The 9,812-nt window shown below is 53.5% G+C and overlaps 28 non-coding genes across 28 annotated transcripts; 14 read left to right on the top strand and 14 right to left on the bottom strand.

The window, feature by feature from the left end:
• Nucleotides 1-341: 341 nt before the first annotated feature.
• Trnai-uau (transfer RNA isoleucine (anticodon UAU)) lies at nucleotides 342-433 on the top strand. The gene is given in 2 exon segments: nucleotides 342-379; nucleotides 398-433. It is a non-coding gene; the product is annotated as a tRNA-Ile (tRNA).
• Nucleotides 434-544: 111 nt separating this feature from the next.
• Trnad-guc (transfer RNA aspartic acid (anticodon GUC)) lies at nucleotides 545-616 on the top strand. The gene has a single exon. It is a non-coding gene; the product is annotated as a tRNA-Asp (tRNA).
• Nucleotides 617-849: 233 nt separating this feature from the next.
• Trnam-cau (transfer RNA methionine (anticodon CAU)) lies at nucleotides 850-921 on the bottom strand. The gene has a single exon. It is a non-coding gene; the product is annotated as a tRNA-Met (tRNA).
• A 274-nt stretch (nucleotides 922-1,195) lies between these two features.
• On the bottom strand, nucleotides 1,196-1,268 carry Trnar-acg (transfer RNA arginine (anticodon ACG)). The gene has a single exon. It is a non-coding gene; the product is annotated as a tRNA-Arg (tRNA).
• Nucleotides 1,269-1,710: 442 nt separating this feature from the next.
• On the top strand, nucleotides 1,711-1,802 carry Trnai-uau (transfer RNA isoleucine (anticodon UAU)). Its single transcript is given in 2 exon segments — nucleotides 1,711-1,748; nucleotides 1,767-1,802. It is a non-coding gene; the product is annotated as a tRNA-Ile (tRNA).
• A 111-nt stretch (nucleotides 1,803-1,913) lies between these two features.
• On the top strand, nucleotides 1,914-1,985 carry Trnad-guc (transfer RNA aspartic acid (anticodon GUC)). Its single transcript has one exon. It is a non-coding gene; the product is annotated as a tRNA-Asp (tRNA).
• Nucleotides 1,986-2,218: 233 nt separating this feature from the next.
• On the bottom strand, nucleotides 2,219-2,290 carry Trnam-cau (transfer RNA methionine (anticodon CAU)). The gene has a single exon. It is a non-coding gene; the product is annotated as a tRNA-Met (tRNA).
• A 274-nt stretch (nucleotides 2,291-2,564) lies between these two features.
• On the bottom strand, nucleotides 2,565-2,637 carry Trnar-acg (transfer RNA arginine (anticodon ACG)). Its single transcript has one exon. It is a non-coding gene; the product is annotated as a tRNA-Arg (tRNA).
• Nucleotides 2,638-3,079: 442 nt separating this feature from the next.
• Nucleotides 3,080-3,171, top strand: Trnai-uau (transfer RNA isoleucine (anticodon UAU)). Its single transcript is given in 2 exon segments — nucleotides 3,080-3,117; nucleotides 3,136-3,171. It is a non-coding gene; the product is annotated as a tRNA-Ile (tRNA).
• A 111-nt stretch (nucleotides 3,172-3,282) lies between these two features.
• Nucleotides 3,283-3,354, top strand: Trnad-guc (transfer RNA aspartic acid (anticodon GUC)). The gene has a single exon. It is a non-coding gene; the product is annotated as a tRNA-Asp (tRNA).
• A 233-nt stretch (nucleotides 3,355-3,587) lies between these two features.
• Nucleotides 3,588-3,659, bottom strand: Trnam-cau (transfer RNA methionine (anticodon CAU)). Its single transcript has one exon. It is a non-coding gene; the product is annotated as a tRNA-Met (tRNA).
• A 274-nt stretch (nucleotides 3,660-3,933) lies between these two features.
• Nucleotides 3,934-4,006, bottom strand: Trnar-acg (transfer RNA arginine (anticodon ACG)). The gene has a single exon. It is a non-coding gene; the product is annotated as a tRNA-Arg (tRNA).
• Nucleotides 4,007-4,448: 442 nt separating this feature from the next.
• Nucleotides 4,449-4,540, top strand: Trnai-uau (transfer RNA isoleucine (anticodon UAU)). Its single transcript is given in 2 exon segments — nucleotides 4,449-4,486; nucleotides 4,505-4,540. It is a non-coding gene; the product is annotated as a tRNA-Ile (tRNA).
• Nucleotides 4,541-4,651: 111 nt separating this feature from the next.
• Nucleotides 4,652-4,723, top strand: Trnad-guc (transfer RNA aspartic acid (anticodon GUC)). The gene has a single exon. It is a non-coding gene; the product is annotated as a tRNA-Asp (tRNA).
• Nucleotides 4,724-4,956: 233 nt separating this feature from the next.
• On the bottom strand, nucleotides 4,957-5,028 carry Trnam-cau (transfer RNA methionine (anticodon CAU)). The gene has a single exon. It is a non-coding gene; the product is annotated as a tRNA-Met (tRNA).
• A 274-nt stretch (nucleotides 5,029-5,302) lies between these two features.
• Nucleotides 5,303-5,375, bottom strand: Trnar-acg (transfer RNA arginine (anticodon ACG)). The gene has a single exon. It is a non-coding gene; the product is annotated as a tRNA-Arg (tRNA).
• Nucleotides 5,376-5,817: 442 nt separating this feature from the next.
• Trnai-uau (transfer RNA isoleucine (anticodon UAU)) lies at nucleotides 5,818-5,909 on the top strand. The gene is given in 2 exon segments: nucleotides 5,818-5,855; nucleotides 5,874-5,909. It is a non-coding gene; the product is annotated as a tRNA-Ile (tRNA).
• A 111-nt stretch (nucleotides 5,910-6,020) lies between these two features.
• On the top strand, nucleotides 6,021-6,092 carry Trnad-guc (transfer RNA aspartic acid (anticodon GUC)). The gene has a single exon. It is a non-coding gene; the product is annotated as a tRNA-Asp (tRNA).
• A 233-nt stretch (nucleotides 6,093-6,325) lies between these two features.
• On the bottom strand, nucleotides 6,326-6,397 carry Trnam-cau (transfer RNA methionine (anticodon CAU)). The gene has a single exon. It is a non-coding gene; the product is annotated as a tRNA-Met (tRNA).
• A 274-nt stretch (nucleotides 6,398-6,671) lies between these two features.
• On the bottom strand, nucleotides 6,672-6,744 carry Trnar-acg (transfer RNA arginine (anticodon ACG)). Its single transcript has one exon. It is a non-coding gene; the product is annotated as a tRNA-Arg (tRNA).
• Nucleotides 6,745-7,186: 442 nt separating this feature from the next.
• On the top strand, nucleotides 7,187-7,278 carry Trnai-uau (transfer RNA isoleucine (anticodon UAU)). The gene is given in 2 exon segments: nucleotides 7,187-7,224; nucleotides 7,243-7,278. It is a non-coding gene; the product is annotated as a tRNA-Ile (tRNA).
• A 111-nt stretch (nucleotides 7,279-7,389) lies between these two features.
• Nucleotides 7,390-7,461, top strand: Trnad-guc (transfer RNA aspartic acid (anticodon GUC)). The gene has a single exon. It is a non-coding gene; the product is annotated as a tRNA-Asp (tRNA).
• A 233-nt stretch (nucleotides 7,462-7,694) lies between these two features.
• Trnam-cau (transfer RNA methionine (anticodon CAU)) lies at nucleotides 7,695-7,766 on the bottom strand. The gene has a single exon. It is a non-coding gene; the product is annotated as a tRNA-Met (tRNA).
• A 274-nt stretch (nucleotides 7,767-8,040) lies between these two features.
• Nucleotides 8,041-8,113, bottom strand: Trnar-acg (transfer RNA arginine (anticodon ACG)). Its single transcript has one exon. It is a non-coding gene; the product is annotated as a tRNA-Arg (tRNA).
• A 442-nt stretch (nucleotides 8,114-8,555) lies between these two features.
• Nucleotides 8,556-8,647, top strand: Trnai-uau (transfer RNA isoleucine (anticodon UAU)). The gene is given in 2 exon segments: nucleotides 8,556-8,593; nucleotides 8,612-8,647. It is a non-coding gene; the product is annotated as a tRNA-Ile (tRNA).
• A 111-nt stretch (nucleotides 8,648-8,758) lies between these two features.
• Trnad-guc (transfer RNA aspartic acid (anticodon GUC)) lies at nucleotides 8,759-8,830 on the top strand. The gene has a single exon. It is a non-coding gene; the product is annotated as a tRNA-Asp (tRNA).
• Nucleotides 8,831-9,063: 233 nt separating this feature from the next.
• Nucleotides 9,064-9,135, bottom strand: Trnam-cau (transfer RNA methionine (anticodon CAU)). Its single transcript has one exon. It is a non-coding gene; the product is annotated as a tRNA-Met (tRNA).
• Nucleotides 9,136-9,409: 274 nt separating this feature from the next.
• Nucleotides 9,410-9,482, bottom strand: Trnar-acg (transfer RNA arginine (anticodon ACG)). Its single transcript has one exon. It is a non-coding gene; the product is annotated as a tRNA-Arg (tRNA).
• Between the last annotated feature and the right edge of the window lie 330 nt (nucleotides 9,483-9,812).

Genomic DNA, 9,812 nt, shown 5'->3' on the forward strand with positions numbered 1-9,812 from the left:
CACTCTGGTCTTCCGCACTCTGCAGGGAGCTGCCAAGGAAGGCATCTCTCCACCAGCTGCTCGGCCACGGAGCGCCTGCACAGCTTAGAGCTTGCCACACATCTGCCGTCGCTGTTGGACAGGTAGCGGAATGCAAGGCGCCCGTTTTTTTGCATTTTTTCGGTGATGACAAGCGGTTGACATGCTTGTAAGTGTAGCATATAAAACAAGAATCGTATGAAGCATTCGTAGACAGGTGCTAAAGTCGCAGTATGGCCGCAGGTGACGGTCGTATGACGGGTCTGTAGCCACAACAGGTTGGCATCAAAGTGAATACCGCTAACTGTAAGCCCTCTGCTGTAGCCCCAGTGGCGCAATTGGTTAGCGCACGGTACTTATAAGGCAGTAGCCGTGAGCAATGCCGGGGTTGTGAGTTCGAGCCTCACCTGGGGCATACTTTTATTTCGTAGCAGCTGACTATGGAAGCATCGGGACGCTACATTTGAGATGTATCACGTACCCGAGAACCATAAATGTGCGTGCACTGTAGACAACGACTGCGTGTTCCTCGGTAGTATAGTGGTTAGTATCCCCGCCTGTCACGCGGGAGACCGGGGTTCGATTCCCCGCCGGGGAGAGACGATTTTTATATCGCGAAAGCTGCACGTGTGGCCCGAAAAAGCATTACCGTTGTGATCAAGGAACGTAATCGCTAAAAAATCGTAAGAAAGTCTGCGTCTTAGGAAGTGTTTCTCGTATTCTGCACACGACGTCGTCGTTTCACAACTCACAGGGTTTGCTGTCGACGCTGAATCAGCGCACCCCAAGATTAATGATCGAGCACGAAGCACCCAAGAAAAAGAATAATTTTAGCAGAGCGTGGTTTCGATCCACGGACCTCTGGGTTATGGGCCCAGCACGCTTCCACTGCGCCACTCTGCCGTGCGGAGAGGCGCGCGCTCTTCGGTGCGTGACATGGGACACTTGGAAAAGCGTTGTCTGCGTCGCCTACCGTTTAATTAACTGTGTAGCATCTCCCAGCTTGACTTGTCTCGACTTTGCTCGACTGACGCTACGCTGACGCTTGCACGAAGCGATATTTACCGCGATCGTCTCGAGATGCAGCTGCGAGATGCTCAGGATTAACATTGCACTCCACGAAGGTGGAGACATTCGAATGCACTGCCTAGCTACGCGCCCGCAACTAACAAAATGCCGACCCTGCCAGGATTCGAACCTGGAATCTTCTGATCCGTAGTCAGACGCGTTATCCGTTGCGCCACAGGGCCGCTGCTAGCGCTTTGTACCACGGGGCGGGTGAAGATCGCAAAGCAACGTGTACTCCGTGGCTCGGCAATTTCATGTCATCCACTGACAACGGCGGCGCGGCCACTCTGGTCTTCCGCACTCTGCAGGGAGCTGCCAAGGAAGGCATCTCTCCACCAGCTGCTCGGCCACGGAGCGCCTGCACAGCTTAGAGCTTGCCACACATCTGCCGTCGCTGTTGGACAGGTAGCGGAATGCAAGGCGCCCGTTTTTTTGCATTTTTTCGGTGATGACAAGCGGTTGACATGCTTGTAAGTGTAGCATATAAAACAAGAATCGTATGAAGCATTCGTAGACAGGTGCTAAAGTCGCAGTATGGCCGCAGGTGACGGTCGTATGACGGGTCTGTAGCCACAACAGGTTGGCATCAAAGTGAATACCGCTAACTGTAAGCCCTCTGCTGTAGCCCCAGTGGCGCAATTGGTTAGCGCACGGTACTTATAAGGCAGTAGCCGTGAGCAATGCCGGGGTTGTGAGTTCGAGCCTCACCTGGGGCATACTTTTATTTCGTAGCAGCTGACTATGGAAGCATCGGGACGCTACATTTGAGATGTATCACGTACCCGAGAACCATAAATGTGCGTGCACTGTAGACAACGACTGCGTGTTCCTCGGTAGTATAGTGGTTAGTATCCCCGCCTGTCACGCGGGAGACCGGGGTTCGATTCCCCGCCGGGGAGAGACGATTTTTATATCGCGAAAGCTGCACGTGTGGCCCGAAAAAGCATTACCGTTGTGATCAAGGAACGTAATCGCTAAAAAATCGTAAGAAAGTCTGCGTCTTAGGAAGTGTTTCTCGTATTCTGCACACGACGTCGTCGTTTCACAACTCACAGGGTTTGCTGTCGACGCTGAATCAGCGCACCCCAAGATTAATGATCGAGCACGAAGCACCCAAGAAAAAGAATAATTTTAGCAGAGCGTGGTTTCGATCCACGGACCTCTGGGTTATGGGCCCAGCACGCTTCCACTGCGCCACTCTGCCGTGCGGAGAGGCGCGCGCTCTTCGGTGCGTGACATGGGACACTTGGAAAAGCGTTGTCTGCGTCGCCTACCGTTTAATTAACTGTGTAGCATCTCCCAGCTTGACTTGTCTCGACTTTGCTCGACTGACGCTACGCTGACGCTTGCACGAAGCGATATTTACCGCGATCGTCTCGAGATGCAGCTGCGAGATGCTCAGGATTAACATTGCACTCCACGAAGGTGGAGACATTCGAATGCACTGCCTAGCTACGCGCCCGCAACTAACAAAATGCCGACCCTGCCAGGATTCGAACCTGGAATCTTCTGATCCGTAGTCAGACGCGTTATCCGTTGCGCCACAGGGCCGCTGCTAGCGCTTTGTACCACGGGGCGGGTGAAGATCGCAAAGCAACGTGTACTCCGTGGCTCGGCAATTTCATGTCATCCACTGACAACGGCGGCGCGGCCACTCTGGTCTTCCGCACTCTGCAGGGAGCTGCCAAGGAAGGCATCTCTCCACCAGCTGCTCGGCCACGGAGCGCCTGCACAGCTTAGAGCTTGCCACACATCTGCCGTCGCTGTTGGACAGGTAGCGGAATGCAAGGCGCCCGTTTTTTTGCATTTTTTCGGTGATGACAAGCGGTTGACATGCTTGTAAGTGTAGCATATAAAACAAGAATCGTATGAAGCATTCGTAGACAGGTGCTAAAGTCGCAGTATGGCCGCAGGTGACGGTCGTATGACGGGTCTGTAGCCACAACAGGTTGGCATCAAAGTGAACACCGCTAACTGAAAGCACTCTGCTGTAGCCCCAGTGGCGCAGTTGGTTAGCGCACGGTACTTATAAGGCAGTAGCCGTGAGCAATGCCGGGGTTGTGAGTTCGAGCCTCACCTGGGGCATACTTTTATTTCGTAGCAGCTGACTATGGAAGCATCGGGACGCTACATTTGAGATGTATCACGTACCCGAGAACCATAAATGTGCGTGCACTGTAGACAACGACTGCGTGTTCCTCGGTAGTATAGTGGTTAGTATCCCCGCCTGTCACGCGGGAGACCGGGGTTCGATTCCCCGCCGGGGAGAGACGATTTTTATATCGCGAAAGCTGCACGTGTGGCCCGAAAAAGCATTACCGTTGTGATCAAGGAACGTAATCGCTAAAAAATCGTAAGAAAGTCTGCGTCTTAGGAAGTGTTTCTCGTATTCTGCACACGACGTCGTCGTTTCACAACTCACAGGGTTTGCTGTCGACGCTGAATCAGCGCACCCCAAGATTAATGATCGAGCACGAAGCACCCAAGAAAAAGAATAATTTTAGCAGAGCGTGGTTTCGATCCACGGACCTCTGGGTTATGGGCCCAGCACGCTTCCACTGCGCCACTCTGCCGTGCGGAGAGGCGCGCGCTCTTCGGTGCGTGACATGGGACACTTGGAAAAGCGTTGTCTGCGTCGCCTACCGTTTAATTAACTGTGTAGCATCTCCCAGCTTGACTTGTCTCGACTTTGCTCGACTGACGCTACGCTGACGCTTGCACGAAGCGATATTTACCGCGATCGTCTCGAGATGCAGCTGCGAGATGCTCAGGATTAACATTGCACTCCACGAAGGTGGAGACATTCGAATGCACTGCCTAGCTACGCGCCCGCAACTAACAAAATGCCGACCCTGCCAGGATTCGAACCTGGAATCTTCTGATCCGTAGTCAGACGCGTTATCCGTTGCGCCACAGGGCCGCTGCTAGCGCTTTGTACCACGGGGCGGGTGAAGATCGCAAAGCAACGTGTACTCCGTGGCTCGGCAATTTCATGTCATCCACTGACAACGGCGGCGCGGCCACTCTGGTCTTCCGCACTCTGCAGGGAGCTGCCAAGGAAGGCATCTCTCCACCAGCTGCTCGGCCACGGAGCGCCTGCACAGCTTAGAGCTTGCCACACATCTGCCGTCGCTGTTGGACAGGTAGCGGAATGCAAGGCGCCCGTTTTTTTGCATTTTTTCGGTGATGACAAGCGGTTGACATGCTTGTAAGTGTAGCATATAAAACAAGAATCGTATGAAGCATTCGTAGACAGGTGCTAAAGTCGCAGTATGGCCGCAGGTGACGGTCGTATGACGGGTCTGTAGCCACAACAGGTTGGCATCAAAGTGAATACCGCTAACTGTAAGCCCTCTGCTGTAGCCCCAGTGGCGCAATTGGTTAGCGCACGGTACTTATAAGGCAGTAGCCGTGAGCAATGCCGGGGTTGTGAGTTCGAGCCTCACCTGGGGCATACTTTTATTTCGTAGCAGCTGACTATGGAAGCATCGGGACGCTACATTTGAGATGTATCACGTACCCGAGAACCATAAATGTGCGTGCACTGTAGACAACGACTGCGTGTTCCTCGGTAGTATAGTGGTTAGTATCCCCGCCTGTCACGCGGGAGACCGGGGTTCGATTCCCCGCCGGGGAGAGACGATTTTTATATCGCGAAAGCTGCACGTGTGGCCCGAAAAAGCATTACCGTTGTGATCAAGGAACGTAATCGCTAAAAAATCGTAAGAAAGTCTGCGTCTTAGGAAGTGTTTCTCGTATTCTGCACACGACGTCGTCGTTTCACAACTCACAGGGTTTGCTGTCGACGCTGAATCAGCGCACCCCAAGATTAATGATCGAGCACGAAGCACCCAAGAAAAAGAATAATTTTAGCAGAGCGTGGTTTCGATCCACGGACCTCTGGGTTATGGGCCCAGCACGCTTCCACTGCGCCACTCTGCCGTGCGGAGAGGCGCGCGCTCTTCGGTGCGTGACATGGGACACTTGGAAAAGCGTTGTCTGCGTCGCCTACCGTTTAATTAACTGTGTAGCATCTCCCAGCTTGACTTGTCTCGACTTTGCTCGACTGACGCTACGCTGACGCTTGCACGAAGCGATATTTACCGCGATCGTCTCGAGATGCAGCTGCGAGATGCTCAGGATTAACATTGCACTCCACGAAGGTGGAGACATTCGAATGCACTGCCTAGCTACGCGCCCGCAACTAACAAAATGCCGACCCTGCCAGGATTCGAACCTGGAATCTTCTGATCCGTAGTCAGACGCGTTATCCGTTGCGCCACAGGGCCGCTGCTAGCGCTTTGTACCACGGGGCGGGTGAAGATCGCAAAGCAACGTGTACTCCGTGGCTCGGCAATTTCATGTCATCCACTGACAACGGCGGCGCGGCCACTCTGGTCTTCCGCACTCTGCAGGGAGCTGCCAAGGAAGGCATCTCTCCACCAGCTGCTCGGCCACGGAGCGCCTGCACAGCTTAGAGCTTGCCACACATCTGCCGTCGCTGTTGGACAGGTAGCGGAATGCAAGGCGCCCGTTTTTTTGCATTTTTTCGGTGATGACAAGCGGTTGACATGCTTGTAAGTGTAGCATATAAAACAAGAATCGTATGAAGCATTCGTAGACAGGTGCTAAAGTCGCAGTATGGCCGCAGGTGACGGTCGTATGACGGGTCTGTAGCCACAACAGGTTGGCATCAAAGTGAATACCGCTAACTGTAAGCCCTCTGCTGTAGCCCCAGTGGCGCAATTGGTTAGCGCACGGTACTTATAAGGCAGTAGCCGTGAGCAATGCCGGGGTTGTGAGTTCGAGCCTCACCTGGGGCATACTTTTATTTCGTAGCAGCTGACTATGGAAGCATCGGGACGCTACATTTGAGATGTATCACGTACCCGAGAACCATAAATGTGCGTGCACTGTAGACAACGACTGCGTGTTCCTCGGTAGTATAGTGGTTAGTATCCCCGCCTGTCACGCGGGAGACCGGGGTTCGATTCCCCGCCGGGGAGAGACGATTTTTATATCGCGAAAGCTGCACGTGTGGCCCGAAAAAGCATTACCGTTGTGATCAAGGAACGTAATCGCTAAAAAATCGTAAGAAAGTCTGCGTCTTAGGAAGTGTTTCTCGTATTCTGCACACGACGTCGTCGTTTCACAACTCACAGGGTTTGCTGTCGACGCTGAATCAGCGCACCCCAAGATTAATGATCGAGCACGAAGCACCCAAGAAAAAGAATAATTTTAGCAGAGCGTGGTTTCGATCCACGGACCTCTGGGTTATGGGCCCAGCACGCTTCCACTGCGCCACTCTGCCGTGCGGAGAGGCGCGCGCTCTTCGGTGCGTGACATGGGACACTTGGAAAAGCGTTGTCTGCGTCGCCTACCGTTTAATTAACTGTGTAGCATCTCCCAGCTTGACTTGTCTCGACTTTGCTCGACTGACGCTACGCTGACGCTTGCACGAAGCGATATTTACCGCGATCGTCTCGAGATGCAGCTGCGAGATGCTCAGGATTAACATTGCACTCCACGAAGGTGGAGACATTCGAATGCACTGCCTAGCTACGCGCCCGCAACTAACAAAATGCCGACCCTGCCAGGATTCGAACCTGGAATCTTCTGATCCGTAGTCAGACGCGTTATCCGTTGCGCCACAGGGCCGCTGCTAGCGCTTTGTACCACGGGGCGGGTGAAGATCGCAAAGCAACGTGTACTCCGTGGCTCGGCAATTTCATGTCATCCACTGACAACGGCGGCGCGGCCACTCTGGTCTTCCGCACTCTGCAGGGAGCTGCCAAGGAAGGCATCTCTCCACCAGCTGCTCGGCCACGGAGCGCCTGCACAGCTTAGAGCTTGCCACACATCTGCCGTCGCTGTTGGACAGGTAGCGGAATGCAAGGCGCCCGTTTTTTTGCATTTTTTCGGTGATGACAAGCGGTTGACATGCTTGTAAGTGTAGCATATAAAACAAGAATCGTATGAAGCATTCGTAGACAGGTGCTAAAGTCGCAGTATGGCCGCAGGTGACGGTCGTATGACGGGTCTGTAGCCACAACAGGTTGGCATCAAAGTGAATACCGCTAACTGTAAGCCCTCTGCTGTAGCCCCAGTGGCGCAATTGGTTAGCGCACGGTACTTATAAGGCAGTAGCCGTGAGCAATGCCGGGGTTGTGAGTTCGAGCCTCACCTGGGGCATACTTTTATTTCGTAGCAGCTGACTATGGAAGCATCGGGACGCTACATTTGAGATGTATCACGTACCCGAGAACCATAAATGTGCGTGCACTGTAGACAACGACTGCGTGTTCCTCGGTAGTATAGTGGTTAGTATCCCCGCCTGTCACGCGGGAGACCGGGGTTCGATTCCCCGCCGGGGAGAGACGATTTTTATATCGCGAAAGCTGCACGTGTGGCCCGAAAAAGCATTACCGTTGTGATCAAGGAACGTAATCGCTAAAAAATCGTAAGAAAGTCTGCGTCTTAGGAAGTGTTTCTCGTATTCTGCACACGACGTCGTCGTTTCACAACTCACAGGGTTTGCTGTCGACGCTGAATCAGCGCACCCCAAGATTAATGATCGAGCACGAAGCACCCAAGAAAAAGAATAATTTTAGCAGAGCGTGGTTTCGATCCACGGACCTCTGGGTTATGGGCCCAGCACGCTTCCACTGCGCCACTCTGCCGTGCGGAGAGGCGCGCGCTCTTCGGTGCGTGACATGGGACACTTGGAAAAGCGTTGTCTGCGTCGCCTACCGTTTAATTAACTGTGTAGCATCTCCCAGCTTGACTTGTCTCGACTTTGCTCGACTGACGCTACGCTGACGCTTGCACGAAGCGATATTTACCGCGATCGTCTCGAGATGCAGCTGCGAGATGCTCAGGATTAACATTGCACTCCACGAAGGTGGAGACATTCGAATGCACTGCCTAGCTACGCGCCCGCAACTAACAAAATGCCGACCCTGCCAGGATTCGAACCTGGAATCTTCTGATCCGTAGTCAGACGCGTTATCCGTTGCGCCACAGGGCCGCTGCTAGCGCTTTGTACCACGGGGCGGGTGAAGATCGCAAAGCAACGTGTACTCCGTGGCTCGGCAATTTCATGTCATCCACTGACAACGGCGGCGCGGCCACTCTGGTCTTCCGCACTCTGCAGGGAGCTGCCAAGGAAGGCATCTCTCCACCAGCTGCTCGGCCACGGAGCGCCTGCACAGCTTAGAGCTTGCCACACATCTGCCGTCGCTGTTGGACAGGTAGCGGAATGCAAGGCGCCCGTTTTTTTGCATTTTTTCGGTGATGACAAGCGGTTGACATGCTTGTAAGTGTAGCATATAAAACAAGAATCGTATGAAGCATTCGTAGACAGGTGCTAAAGTCGCAGTATGGCCGCAGGTGACGGTCGTATGACGGGTCTGTAGCCACAACAGGTTGGCATCAAAGTGAATACCGCTAACTGTAAGCCCTCTGCTGTAGCCCCAGTGGCGCAATTGGTTAGCGCACGGTACTTATAAGGCAGTAGCCGTGAGCAATGCCGGGGTTGTGAGTTCGAGCCTCACCTGGGGCATACTTTTATTTCGTAGCAGCTGACTATGGAAGCATCGGGACGCTACATTTGAGATGTATCACGTACCCGAGAACCATAAATGTGCGTGCACTGTAGACAACGACTGCGTGTTCCTCGGTAGTATAGTGGTTAGTATCCCCGCCTGTCACGCGGGAGACCGGGGTTCGATTCCCCGCCGGGGAGAGACGATTTTTATATCGCGAAAGCTGCACGTGTGGCCCGAAAAAGCATTACCGTTGTGATCAAGGAACGTAATCGCTAAAAAATCGTAAGAAAGTCTGCGTCTTAGGAAGTGTTTCTCGTATTCTGCACACGACGTCGTCGTTTCACAACTCACAGGGTTTGCTGTCGACGCTGAATCAGCGCACCCCAAGATTAATGATCGAGCACGAAGCACCCAAGAAAAAGAATAATTTTAGCAGAGCGTGGTTTCGATCCACGGACCTCTGGGTTATGGGCCCAGCACGCTTCCACTGCGCCACTCTGCCGTGCGGAGAGGCGCGCGCTCTTCGGTGCGTGACATGGGACACTTGGAAAAGCGTTGTCTGCGTCGCCTACCGTTTAATTAACTGTGTAGCATCTCCCAGCTTGACTTGTCTCGACTTTGCTCGACTGACGCTACGCTGACGCTTGCACGAAGCGATATTTACCGCGATCGTCTCGAGATGCAGCTGCGAGATGCTCAGGATTAACATTGCACTCCACGAAGGTGGAGACATTCGAATGCACTGCCTAGCTACGCGCCCGCAACTAACAAAATGCCGACCCTGCCAGGATTCGAACCTGGAATCTTCTGATCCGTAGTCAGACGCGTTATCCGTTGCGCCACAGGGCCGCTGCTAGCGCTTTGTACCACGGGGCGGGTGAAGATCGCAAAGCAACGTGTACTCCGTGGCTCGGCAATTTCATGTCATCCACTGACAACGGCGGCGCGGCCACTCTGGTCTTCCGCACTCTGCAGGGAGCTGCCAAGGAAGGCATCTCTCCACCAGCTGCTCGGCCACGGAGCGCCTGCACAGCTTAGAGCTTGCCACACATCTGCCGTCGCTGTTGGACAGGTAGCGGAATGCAAGGCGCCCGTTTTTTTGCATTTTTTCGGTGATGACAAGCGGTTGACATGCTTGTAAGTGTAGCATATAAAACAAGAATCGTATGAAGCATTCGT

The sequence above is a fragment of the Schistocerca serialis genome, unplaced genomic scaffold (genome assembly GCF_023864345.2).
Source record: "Schistocerca serialis cubense isolate TAMUIC-IGC-003099 unplaced genomic scaffold, iqSchSeri2.2 HiC_scaffold_729, whole genome shotgun sequence".
Lineage (NCBI taxonomy): Eukaryota > Metazoa > Arthropoda > Insecta > Orthoptera > Acrididae > Schistocerca > Schistocerca serialis.